At 41.2% G+C, this 11,305-nt stretch overlaps 1 protein-coding gene and 2 pseudogenes across 1 annotated transcript in view; 2 read left to right on the top strand and 1 right to left on the bottom strand.

Annotated features, from left to right (window-relative positions):
* The window catches only part of LOC144929108 (uncharacterized), a 170,323-nt gene extending 160,579 nt beyond the window's left edge, over positions 1-9,744 (top strand). The window contains exon 4 of the mRNA XM_078848361.1: positions 9,656-9,744. The gene's annotated coding sequence lies outside the window, so the exon portion shown is untranslated. The remainder of the gene's footprint in view (positions 1-9,655) is intronic.
* Positions 255-3,279, bottom strand: LOC144929256 (olfactory receptor 6F1-like; annotated as a pseudogene).
* On the top strand, positions 7,528-10,640 carry LOC144929257 (olfactory receptor 6F1-like; annotated as a pseudogene).
* Positions 10,641-11,305: the final 665 nt, after the last annotated feature.

Here is an 11,305-nt window from a genome sequence, read left to right on the forward strand (position 1 = left end):
ATTCAGTTGAAAGATGTTCATTCATGCCAATGGGACCTCTCGAGAGATTTTAAGGGACAGATTTTCAAAAGTATTTGTAGCTACCACTGAAATCAATGGGATCTTGGTGCCTCATCTGCTGAAGTGCTTTGGAAAAGCCCACTAAACAACTATCTGCATCTTTAGACACCAAAATATCTTTGAAAATATGCCCCTTGGGAGCTCATGTCCAGTAGATTTTCAATAAAAATTAGGCTCCTAGAAACCACATCTTTCATGGTGTTTAGGGGCCTATCTGAATCTTTAGGTGCCTAAATTCCTTTGCAAATCTGGCCCTTAGGCACTTCTGAACATTTTACCCAAATACAAAAGTTGTAAATGTAAAACTGGAACCAGGATTAAAAGAACAACAACAAGGACGGTTACTACCAAAAGGAACATGAGCACAGGCTGAGAATCAGACCCAGTAACATTTAAGCCATTCAAAAACAACTTCATGTCCCACTGAATACCTTCCATAAAGTCTCCTTCACCTCTTTGTTTCTCAGACTGTCAATGAAGAGGTTGAACAGCGGAGTTACAATAGTATTCAAAGTGTTGACAGTCTTGTTCATGTCCAAGGCATTCTGTCTGGAAGGCCTGACATACAGGAAGATGGTGGAGCTGTACCATATAATCACAAGAGTGAGAGGGGAAGAGCAAGTGGAAAAGGCCTTTTGCTGGCCTTGGGCTGATGGGATTCTCAGTATGGTGGAGAGGGTGTAAATGTAGGAGACCAGAGTTATTGAACATAATCCCAGGATGACGATGATCGAGATGATAAAAGCTGCCATCTCAATCACATAGGTGTCTGGGCAGGAGAGAATGATGAAGGAATCTATGCTGCAGAAGAAACGAGTAATGACATTAGTGCCACAGAAGGACAATCTAACTCTCAGGGATTCTGGGATAGAAATAGCCAGGAAACTACACACCCAGGAGCCAAGGGCCAGCTGAGCAGAGAAGGTGCTGTTCATGATGGTGCTATAGTGCAATGGGTAGCAAATAGCCAGATAGCAGTCATAGGCCATGGCGGACAAGAGGAAATATTCTGTGCCGCCCAGGGAGAAAATGAAGTATATCTACAGGATGCAGCTACTAAAGGGGATGGTTCTGTTTTTCCCCAGGAAAATCGCAATGGTCTTGGGAACACAGGCTGTGGTGTATCATATCTCCAGCAAGGAGAGGTAGCAAAGGAAGAAGTACATGGTGGTGTGGAGTTGATGGCTGGCCCTCACTAGGACTAGGATGGCAACATTTCCTGCAACTGTCAGGACATACATCATGGTAAACACCACAGACAGAGAGATCTGCAAATATTGACTACGGGGGAAGCCCAGAAGGATAAATTCCTATATCCTGGAGTAGATTTCCTTCTCTATTCCAGTCACAGACTCCATCTGTCAAGATACAAAAGATCATAATTCAGGAGAAGCTTTGTTACATGGATTGTTAGACATCACAGGTACAATTTTCAAGGGTGCCTGTCAAGATTCCTTTCCCACTCTGAACTCTAGGGTACAGATGTGGGGACCTGCATGAAAGATCCCCTAAGCTTATTCTTACCTGCTGAGGTTAAAAAAATTCCACAAGGTACAAACTTTGCCTTGTCCTTGAACCCTATGCTGCCACCACCAAGCGTGTTACACAAACTACAGGGAAAGAGCCCACTTGGAGACTTCTTCCCCCAAAGTATCCCCCCAAGCCCTACACCCCCTTTCCTGGGAAAGGCTTGATCAAATCCTCACCAATTTGTACAGGTGAACACAGACCCAAACCCTCGGAACTTAAGAACAATGAAAAAGCAATCAGGTTCTTAAAAGAAGAATTTTAATGAAAGAAAAGGTAAAAGAATCACCTCTGTAAAATCAGGATGGTAAATACCTTACAGGGTAATCAGATTCAAAACATAGAGCATCCCTCTAGGCAAAACCTTAAGTTACAAAAAGACACAAAAACAGGAATATACATTCCATTCAGCACAGTCTATTTTACCAGCCATTAAACAAAAGGAAATCTAACGCATTTCTAGCTAGAGTACTGACTAACTTTTTACAGGAGTTCTGAGTTGTATTCCCGATCTGTTCCCAGCAAAAGCATCACACAGACAGACAGACAGACCCTTTGTTCCTCCCCCTCCAGCTTTGAAAGTATCTTGTCTCCTCATTGGTCATTTTGGTCAGGTGCCAGCGAGGTTATCTTAACTTCTTAGCCCTTTACAGGTGAAAAGGTTTTGCCTCTGTCCAAGAGGGATTTTATAGCACTGTATGCAGAAAGGTGGTTACCCTTCCCTTTATATTTATGACAGTGCTTAAATGATATAGAAGCCTAAATCCCATTACAAAATCATGTAAGTTGCTTAGGAGCCTAAGAGCTAGAGTTTCAAAAGTGTTTAGATGTCAACGGTGCAGACTGACAAAAATGCTTAAGCAGGTTAGGCACCTAATGTGGTTAGGTGTTTTTGAAAATCCCGCTGAGCATCTATCTGAAGCTTTAGACATCTTCATACTTTTGAAAATCTGGCTCTGAAAGATTAAAGCTCTTTTGAAAATTGGATGTAGGCTCTCAAGTCACCCAGGGCCAGATTTTAAATGGTATTTAGGCATGTAGAGGGATTTTCAAAAACACCAAGGCACCTAAAGTCATTGATTTCATTGATTCATAGATTCCAAAGCCAGAAGGGACCATTGTGATCATCTAGTCTGACCTTCTGTATAACACAGGACATAGACCTTCTCCAAAATAATTTATAGAGCAGATCTTTTAGAAAAAACATCCAATCTTGATTGAAAAATTCTCAGTGATGGAGAATCCACTGTGACCGTTAGTAAATTGCTCCAAAAGTTAATTACTCTCACTGTACGCCATATTTCCAGTCTGATTTTGCCTAGCTTAAAGTTCTAGCCATTGTATTGTGTTATCCCTTTCTGTGCTAGACTGAAGAGACCATGAAGGAATTTATTAACCTTCTTTTTGTTAAGCTAAATAGATTGAGCTCCTTGGGTCTGTCACTATAAGGCGTGCTTCCTAAACTTTTAATCATTCTCATGGCTCTTCTCTGAACCCTCTCCAATTGATCAACATCCTTTTTGAACTGTTGACACGAGAACTGGACGTAGTCTTTTTCCTGTTTATGCATCCAAGAGTTGCATTAGTCCTTTTGGCACAGCATCACACTGGGAGCTCATGTTCAGCTGATTATCCACCATGACCCGCCAAATCTTTTTCAGAATCACTGTTACCCACAATAGAGTTCCCCATCCTGCAAGTATGTCCTACATGCTTTGTTCCTAGATGTAGACATTCACATTTAGCCATAGTAAAATCACATTGTTTGCTTGCGCCCAGCTTACCAAGCGATCCAGATCCCTCTGTAACCCTGTCCTCTTCATTATTAACTACTTCCTCATTTTTGTGTCATTTGCAAACTTTATCAGTGATGAGTTTATGTCATCTTCCATATCATTAAAAAATGTTAAATAGAGTTAGGATATGAACAGAACCCTCTTGGACCCCACTGGAAACATACCTGTTCCAAGACAATTCCCTTTAACAATTACATTTTGAGACCTAACCGTGAGCCAGCTTTTAGTCCATGTATTGTGTGCCATGTTATTTTTGTATCCTTCTAGTGGTTTAGTCAAAATCATAGAATCATAGAACCATAGAATATCAGGGTTGGAAGGGACCCCAGAAGGTCATCTAGTCCAACCCCCTGCTCGAAGCAGGACCAATTCCCAGTTAAATCATCCCAGCCAGGGCTTTGTCAAACCTGACCTTAAAAACTTCTAAGGAAGGGGATTCCACCACCTCCCTAGGTAACGCATTCCAGTGTTTCGCCACCCTCCTAGTGAAAAAGTTTTTCCTAATATCCAACCTAAACCTCCCCCACTGCAACTTGAGACCATTACTCCTTGTTCTGGCATCTGCTACCATTGAGAACAGTCTAGAGCCATCCTCTTTGGAACCCCCTTTCAGGTAGTTGAAAGCAGCTATCAAATCCCCCCTCATTCTTCTCTTCTGCAGGCTCCCTCAGCCTCTCCTCATAAGTCATGTGTTCTAGACCCCTAATCATTTTTGTTGCCCTTCGCTGGACTCTCTCCAATTTATCCACATCCTTCTTGTAGTGTGGGGCCTGTCAAGGTTCCTCCCCCACTCTGAACTCTAGGGTACAGATGTGGGGAACTGCATGAAAAACCTCCTAAGCTTATCTTTACCAGCTTAGGTCAAAACTTCCCCAAGGTACAAAATATTCCACCCGTTGTCCTTGGACTGGCCGCTACCACCACCAAACTAATACTGGTTACTGGGGAAGAGCTGTTTGGACGCATCCTTCCCCCCAAAATACTTCCCAAAACCTTGCACCCCACTTCCTGGACAAGGTTTGGTAAAAAGCCTCACCAATTTGCCTAGGTGACTACAGACCCAGACCCTTGGATCTTAAGAACAATGAACAATCCTCCCAACACTTGCACCCCCCCTTTCCTGGGAAATGTTGGATAAAAAGCCTCACCAATTTGCATAGGTGACCACAGACCCAAACCCTTGGATCTGAGAACAATGAAAAAACATTCAGTTTCTTACAAGAAGACTTTTAATAAAAATAGAAGTAAATAGAAATAAAGAAATCCCCCCTGTAAAATCAGGATGGTAGATATCTTACAGGGTAATTAGATTCAAAAACATAGAGAACCCCTCTAGGCAAAACCTTAAGTTACAAAAAAGATACACAGACAGAAATAGTTATTCTATTCAGCACAATTCTTTTCTCAGCCATTTAAAGAAATCATAATCTAACACATACCTAGCTAGATTACTTACTAAAAGTTCTCAGAGTAACAGCCGTGTTAGTCTGTATTTGCAAAAAGAAAAGGAGTACTTGTGGCACCTTAGAGACTAACCAATTTATTTGAGCACGAAAGCTCATGCTCAAATAAATTGGTTAGTCTCGAAGGTGCCACAAGTACTCCTTTTCTTTTTACTAAAAGTTCTAAGACTCCATTCCTGGTCTATCCCCGGTAAAGACCAGCATATAGACAGACACACAGACCCTTTGTTTCTCTCCCTCCTCCCAGCTTTTGAAAGTATCTTGTCTCCTCATTGGTCATTTTGGTCAGGTGCCAGCGAGGTTACCTTTAGCTTCTTAACCCTTTACAGGTGAGAGGAGCTTTCCCCTGGCCAGGAAGGATTTCAAAGGGGTTTACCCTTCCCTTTATATTTATGACAGGGCCCAAAACTGGACACAGTACTCCAGATGAGGCCTCACCAATGTCGAATAGAGGGGAACGATCACGTCCCTCGATCTGCTCGCTATGCCCCTACTTATACATCCCAAAATGCCATTGGCCTTCTTGGCAACAAGGGCACACTGCTGACTCATATCCAGCTTCTCGTCCACTGTCACCCCTAGGTCCTTTTCCGCAGAACTGCTGCCTAGCCATTCGGTCCCTAGTCTGTAGCGATGCATTGGATTCTTCAATCCTAAGTGCAGGACCCTGCACTTATCCTTATTGAACCTCATCAGATTTCTTTTGGCCCAATCCTCCAATTTGTCTAGGTCCTTCTGTATCCTATCCCTCCCCTCCAGCGTATCTACCACTCCTCCCAGTTTAGTATCATCCGCAAATTTGCTGAGAGTGCAATCCACACCAAAAATCCATCCTGACATCCAAAAATGTCAGGCAGTACTAAGTCAAATGCCATAGAGAAGTCTATTATATCAGCACTATTGCCTTTATCAATCACAATTGTAATGTTATCAAAAATGATACCAAGTTAGTTTGACAGGATCTATTTACCATAAACCCATGTTAAATGACATTAATTATATTACTTTATTTCTTTATTAATTGAGTCCCTTATCAGTGTAACGATGCTGGTTCTGGCGGGACCCAACGGAGAGTGCCCATTCAGATCAAATAGCTTCAAGCAGGGCAGTTACAGCCCAAGGCTGGGGTTTCTGTGCACACCAGGGCAAAGCAAACCAGCCAGACAGAGAAGACTTTGCTTTTACCCCACTGGCTAACCACAAGTCACACAAGCAATTCCCTTAGACATCAATATCTGAAGCAACCACCGAACTTGATCTGAGGTTAGAAAATTATTTTAACTTTGTTAAAAGGGTATTATCTAGACCATCCCTGACAGTGTTTGTCTAACCTGCTCTTAAAAATCTCCAAAGATAGAGATTCCACAACTTCCCTAGACAATTTATTCCAGTGCTTTACTACCCTGACAATTCAGAAGTTTTTCCTAATGTCCAACCTAAACTGCCCTTGTTGCAATTTAAGCCTGTTACTTCTTGTTCTATCTTCACAGGTTAATGAGAACAATTTACCTCCCTCCTCCTTGTAACAACCTTTCATGTACTTGAAAACTGTTATCACGTCCCCCCTCAGTCTTCTTGTCTCCAGACTAAACAAGCCCTTTCCCTCTCCCCCTCCCCCCAGTCTTCCCTCATAGGTCATGTTTTCTAGACCTTTCATCATTTTTGTTGTTCTTCTCTGGACTTTCTCCAATTTGTCCACATCTTTCCTGAAATGTGGTGCCCAGAACTGGACACAATACGCCAGCTGAGGCCTAATCAGCGCAGAATAGAGCAGAAGAATTACTTCTTGTGTCTTGCTTACAACACTCCTGTTAATACATCCCAGAATGATATTTGCTCTTTGTTTTGAAACAGTGTTACGCTACTGACTCATGTTTAGCTTGTGACCCACTATGGCCCCAAGATCCCTTTCCACAGTACTCCTCCCTGGGCAGTCATTTCCCATTGTGTATATGTGCAACTGATTGTTTCTTCCTAAGTGAAGTACTTTGCATTTGTCTTCATGGAATTTAATCCTATTTACTTCAGACCATTTCTCCAGTTTGTCCAGATCATTTTGAACTTTAATCCTATCCTATCTATCTAATCAATCGTCATCTTAGTGTCCAACTTGGTTCTGAGTGCTTACAGTTCACTGACAAACGAGGTATTTTTTTAAAGGAATTCCATATTTTTAACATAATTTACTGTGAAAGGCATACAGTTCCCTGCAAGCCAATAAGGTCTCGTTGGTACAAGGAAAGTCTTGAAAAGATTAACTCTACCATTCAGCTGAGATGAGTCCTTCTTTTTATGGAGAAAATAGAATATCACGGCTGTTTTCATCATTTTCATCGTGATAAAGGGCAGGCAAGTAGATTTTGTCAATCAGGTGTTTTAACTGTTCCAGAAATTTTGCTAGGTTCAGCTCTTTCCATCAGTGGAGACTGAATACAAAGAGCCAGATCCTCAGTTGGTCTAAATAATCGTAGCTCCATTGAGAGGTCTGCTGAGAGAAATTTGGAGGCCCGGTAAATTATGTTTTCCCCCTCCCCTTTCACCCTATAGTTAGATAGTTTTGCGGGGGCACTGAGCTCAGGACCTCAGTACAATTGTTCCACACCCTTCCCGCTCTCATCAGCCCTGTCTATTGATAATTCACACCAGCTGAAGGTTTGCCCAGTGAGAAGATTTGCTGAATGATGAGTTGCAGTAAGTTCCATTGTTTAAAAATGTTTACAAATTTTACTTATTTTCCTCACTTTACTCATGTGAGTGGAACCCTTGACTTCAAAGGAATCATTCATGTGAGTAAATTTAGGCATTTTTATTTTATATATGTCTATATATGCAAGTTTATTTATGTATTAACTGTTTGCAGAATCAGGGCATTAGATGTTATTCATAGGATGTTATTCATAACAAAATAAATGGCTTATACTGAAGAGGGAGAAAATATAATTGTTGATTGCCCGTGTTGATTAGACTTTGATACAAAATATTTAAGGCTGGGATTTTCAAAGGTGTATTGGGGAGTTAGGCACCCAACTCCATTACATTTCATAACTCCTTTCGGATCCTTTGCAAATTCAAATCCAAATAGGGAGGGGGACTCAATTTAGGTTATGAAAAATGAAAAATCAGAACACCCAAAACAAGCAATCAAACAAAAATTCAGAACATTCACTGTAAAAGTCATTGATAGATTTCAAGGTAGGGACAACTTTTTCAAAAGTGGCTTCTAATTCTGAATGCCTCAAATTTGAGACCTCAGCATTAATCCATCTGTGAAGGAAACTTTTGGCCAGCACTAGGAACCTGGTATTTTTTTCTGAAGGTGTTTTAGAAACTCGGCATATTACAGTTTTGCTGTATTTGTGGGGCTTGCGGTCTGTTGTGTGGGAGTGAGGGTACCTGGATTCTGTGCTGAGCTCTATTAGGGATGTGTAGAATAGCTGTTGTATCAAAGGACCAGGAATCAGTACACTTGGGTTCTATTCCCATTCTTTGAGGGGAGTTAGGATCGTGGTTGGAGCAGAGCAGGGGCTGAGAATCAGGGCTCCTGGGTTCTATTCACGGTTCTGGTCGAGAAGTATGTTCGAATGACTAAACGGGGAGAAGAAGTGCAGACTCCTGGCACAGCTGGTCAAAAATGTTTGAAATTCACAGTTTTGATGAAATTCTTCATCAGTATTTAAAATTCTGATAAAAAAGGGATGCATTTTCTGATTTATTTATTTATTTATTTTTTAGGAAAATTGCTTCCTTTTGTTCTTTGGTCCTCTCTGGCCCTGAGCTTTGCTGTAATTGGCACATTGCATGGCCTTGCACACCTCAGTCTCAATTGGTCAAAGGAGGTTGCAACTGACTCATTTTCAACCACCCAAAATGAATGCTGGTTTATAGATGTAAATGGTTATTTATGCTCCAAAATTGAGTAGCTGTCCTCTGAACTGCAACTTTGTATAACATCCCCACTCCAACCTGGGACTTCAGCAGGCTTAGAACCTGAGACTTTCTGCATAAAAAGAATTAAAGGTCCTCTTGCATTGTAGGAAGGAAATTGACAGGTACAAATCTCACGTGTTCAGTATTGACCTAAGTCTGCTCCCACTGACTCAATGACAAAAATCCTATTGACTTCCTTCCTCGGGAGCAGAAATAGGCCTATACTGAGAACTTTTGAAAAGCTCACCCTATTTAGCAGGGATTTTCAAAAGAGACGATGGGGTTTTGTTCACTTCTAAAGGAATCACAGATTGTGCTGAATGCCTAACACCCATAGGTCTCATTTGAAAATGATTTGGCTCCTGAATCCTGAAGAATTTACAGGAAAAATGTTTTTTCTGTTGAAATTTTTCAGGGTTTTGTCAAAAGGACAACCCTTGCCCCCCACACACACCCAGAAAACAACTTTGTATTTGAAAATTTTCAATTTAAAACAACAAAAATATCAATTAAAATAAAATCAATCTTGGGCTTTGGATGCTGACCGTGGAAAAAACATGTTTCATTGACAAAAACTAAAAATTGTGTTTTTCAAGGAACACCTGAAAATGGAATTTCTATCCTGAAAGTTTCTTTTTGGTCCAAAAGCCACTTTCCACTGGAAAAAAAGTTTCCACAGGAAAATTTAGGACAAGCTTAAATTCACCCTGTGAGCAGGAAGGCTCCAGAAATGTAATAGCAATAGGATATTTTCAGCCTTAAACCATTATTTCCTGCCTCTTTTAATAATCTGCTCTTCCTGTGCATCAAAATCATCTGTAACCCACAGAGCCACGGTTGTGTTTAATCAGTTTAATTTCATGTCTTCATTTGTTTTGGCAGGTAAAACAGCTGACCGCACTGGAAAAGGGCTATCACACCAGTGTGAAGGAATTTATTCTCCTGGGATTCCCTGGGACCTAATATTTGCAGATCTCGCTCTTTGTGCTCTTCCTTGTCACAGGAAATGTGGCGATCATAGTCCTAGTGGCAACCAGCCATCACCTTCGCACCCCAATGTACTTCCTTCTCTGCAATTTCTCCTTCCCGGAGGTATGGCAGACCACAGCTTGTATCCCAAAGACGCTTGCCAACCTTGTGTCCCAAAGCAAATCCATCTTCTTCGTCAGCTGTGTCCTACGAATGTATTTTGTTTTCTCCCTAGGATGCACAGAGATTTTCTCTTGGCTGTCATGGCCTACGACTGCTATTTGGCTATATGCTATCCTTTGCTCTACAGCTCCATCCTGAACAGCACCTTGACTGCTCAGCTGGCTGTTGGCTCTTGGTTGTGTGGTTTCCTGGCTATTTCTGTCCCAGCATTTCTGATCACCAGGTTGTCCTTCTGTGCCCTAGTGTCATCCATCACTTTTTTGGGGACATAGCACCGTGGATAGTTCTTTCCTGCACAGATACCTACCTTATTGATCCGGTGGCCTTTATCATCTCCTTCATCTTCATCCTGGGCTCCTGTGTCATAACCCTGCTCTCCTACATTTACATCATTTCCACTGTACTGACAATCCCATCAGATAAGGAATGGAGAAGGGCCTTTTTAATTTGCTCTTCCCATCTCACAGTTGTGATTATCTGGTACGGTTCGACCATTTTCCTACATGTCAACCCTTCCATGCAGAACTCATTGGAATTGACCAAAATAGTCACCGTCTTGAATACTATTGTCACACCCCTGTTGAACCCTTTCATCTACACACTGAGGAACCCAGAGGTAAAAGAAGCCCTGAGACATGTATTCAGGGAAGCGATGTTTTTCAAAATGTGCTGGAGGTCATTGGCTGTCACAGAAAATGTGGTGAAAGAAAAATGAGTCTGCACATGGAAGATATACCAAAGTTGATAGGGTACTGAAAAAACAACAACAATCCCTGAAGGCCAGAAGTCTAAAGATAATTAGCTGCCCAACTCCAATGGAAATCAGTGTGAGTTAGGTGACTAAATACCTTTAACAATCTGGTCCTTAGTGTCTCACATCCTTGAACATTTACAGCCAGATTGTTAAATGTATTTAGGTGCCTAATGGGATTTTCTATGAGTTTTAAGGGCCTAGATACTTTTTAAAACCCCATTAAGCACCTAAATACCTTTCAAAATCCAGCCCTTATGCATTATTATCCTCTTACTTTGTATTTAATTTAAAATGAAACAAATTGCACATGTGCCAATTATTTATTTCTATTAAGGCCTGGGGAGAGGATAGAGATATCAACAGGCTTGGCAGAATTCAATTTTTATTTTTTATAATTTTGACAGAGAATATCAAGGTTTATTTGTGAGCATTTTTTTAAAAAAATATTGTCTATTTGTATTTTCACACTTGTGGGAAATTACTATGGCATGTCAGACAACAAGGTGGGTCACAGAATAATTATTTAATGACAACTGGTTTTTTGGACCTTTTTGGGGGGGGGGGGCGGTTGACGTTCTGTGTGGCGAAACTGGCATTTCCTGACATTTACTGATAAAAATTTAACC

The sequence above is a fragment of the Lepidochelys kempii genome, chromosome 14, assembly GCF_965140285.1.
Source record: "Lepidochelys kempii isolate rLepKem1 chromosome 14, rLepKem1.hap1, whole genome shotgun sequence".
NCBI lineage: Eukaryota > Metazoa > Chordata > Testudines > Cheloniidae > Lepidochelys > Lepidochelys kempii.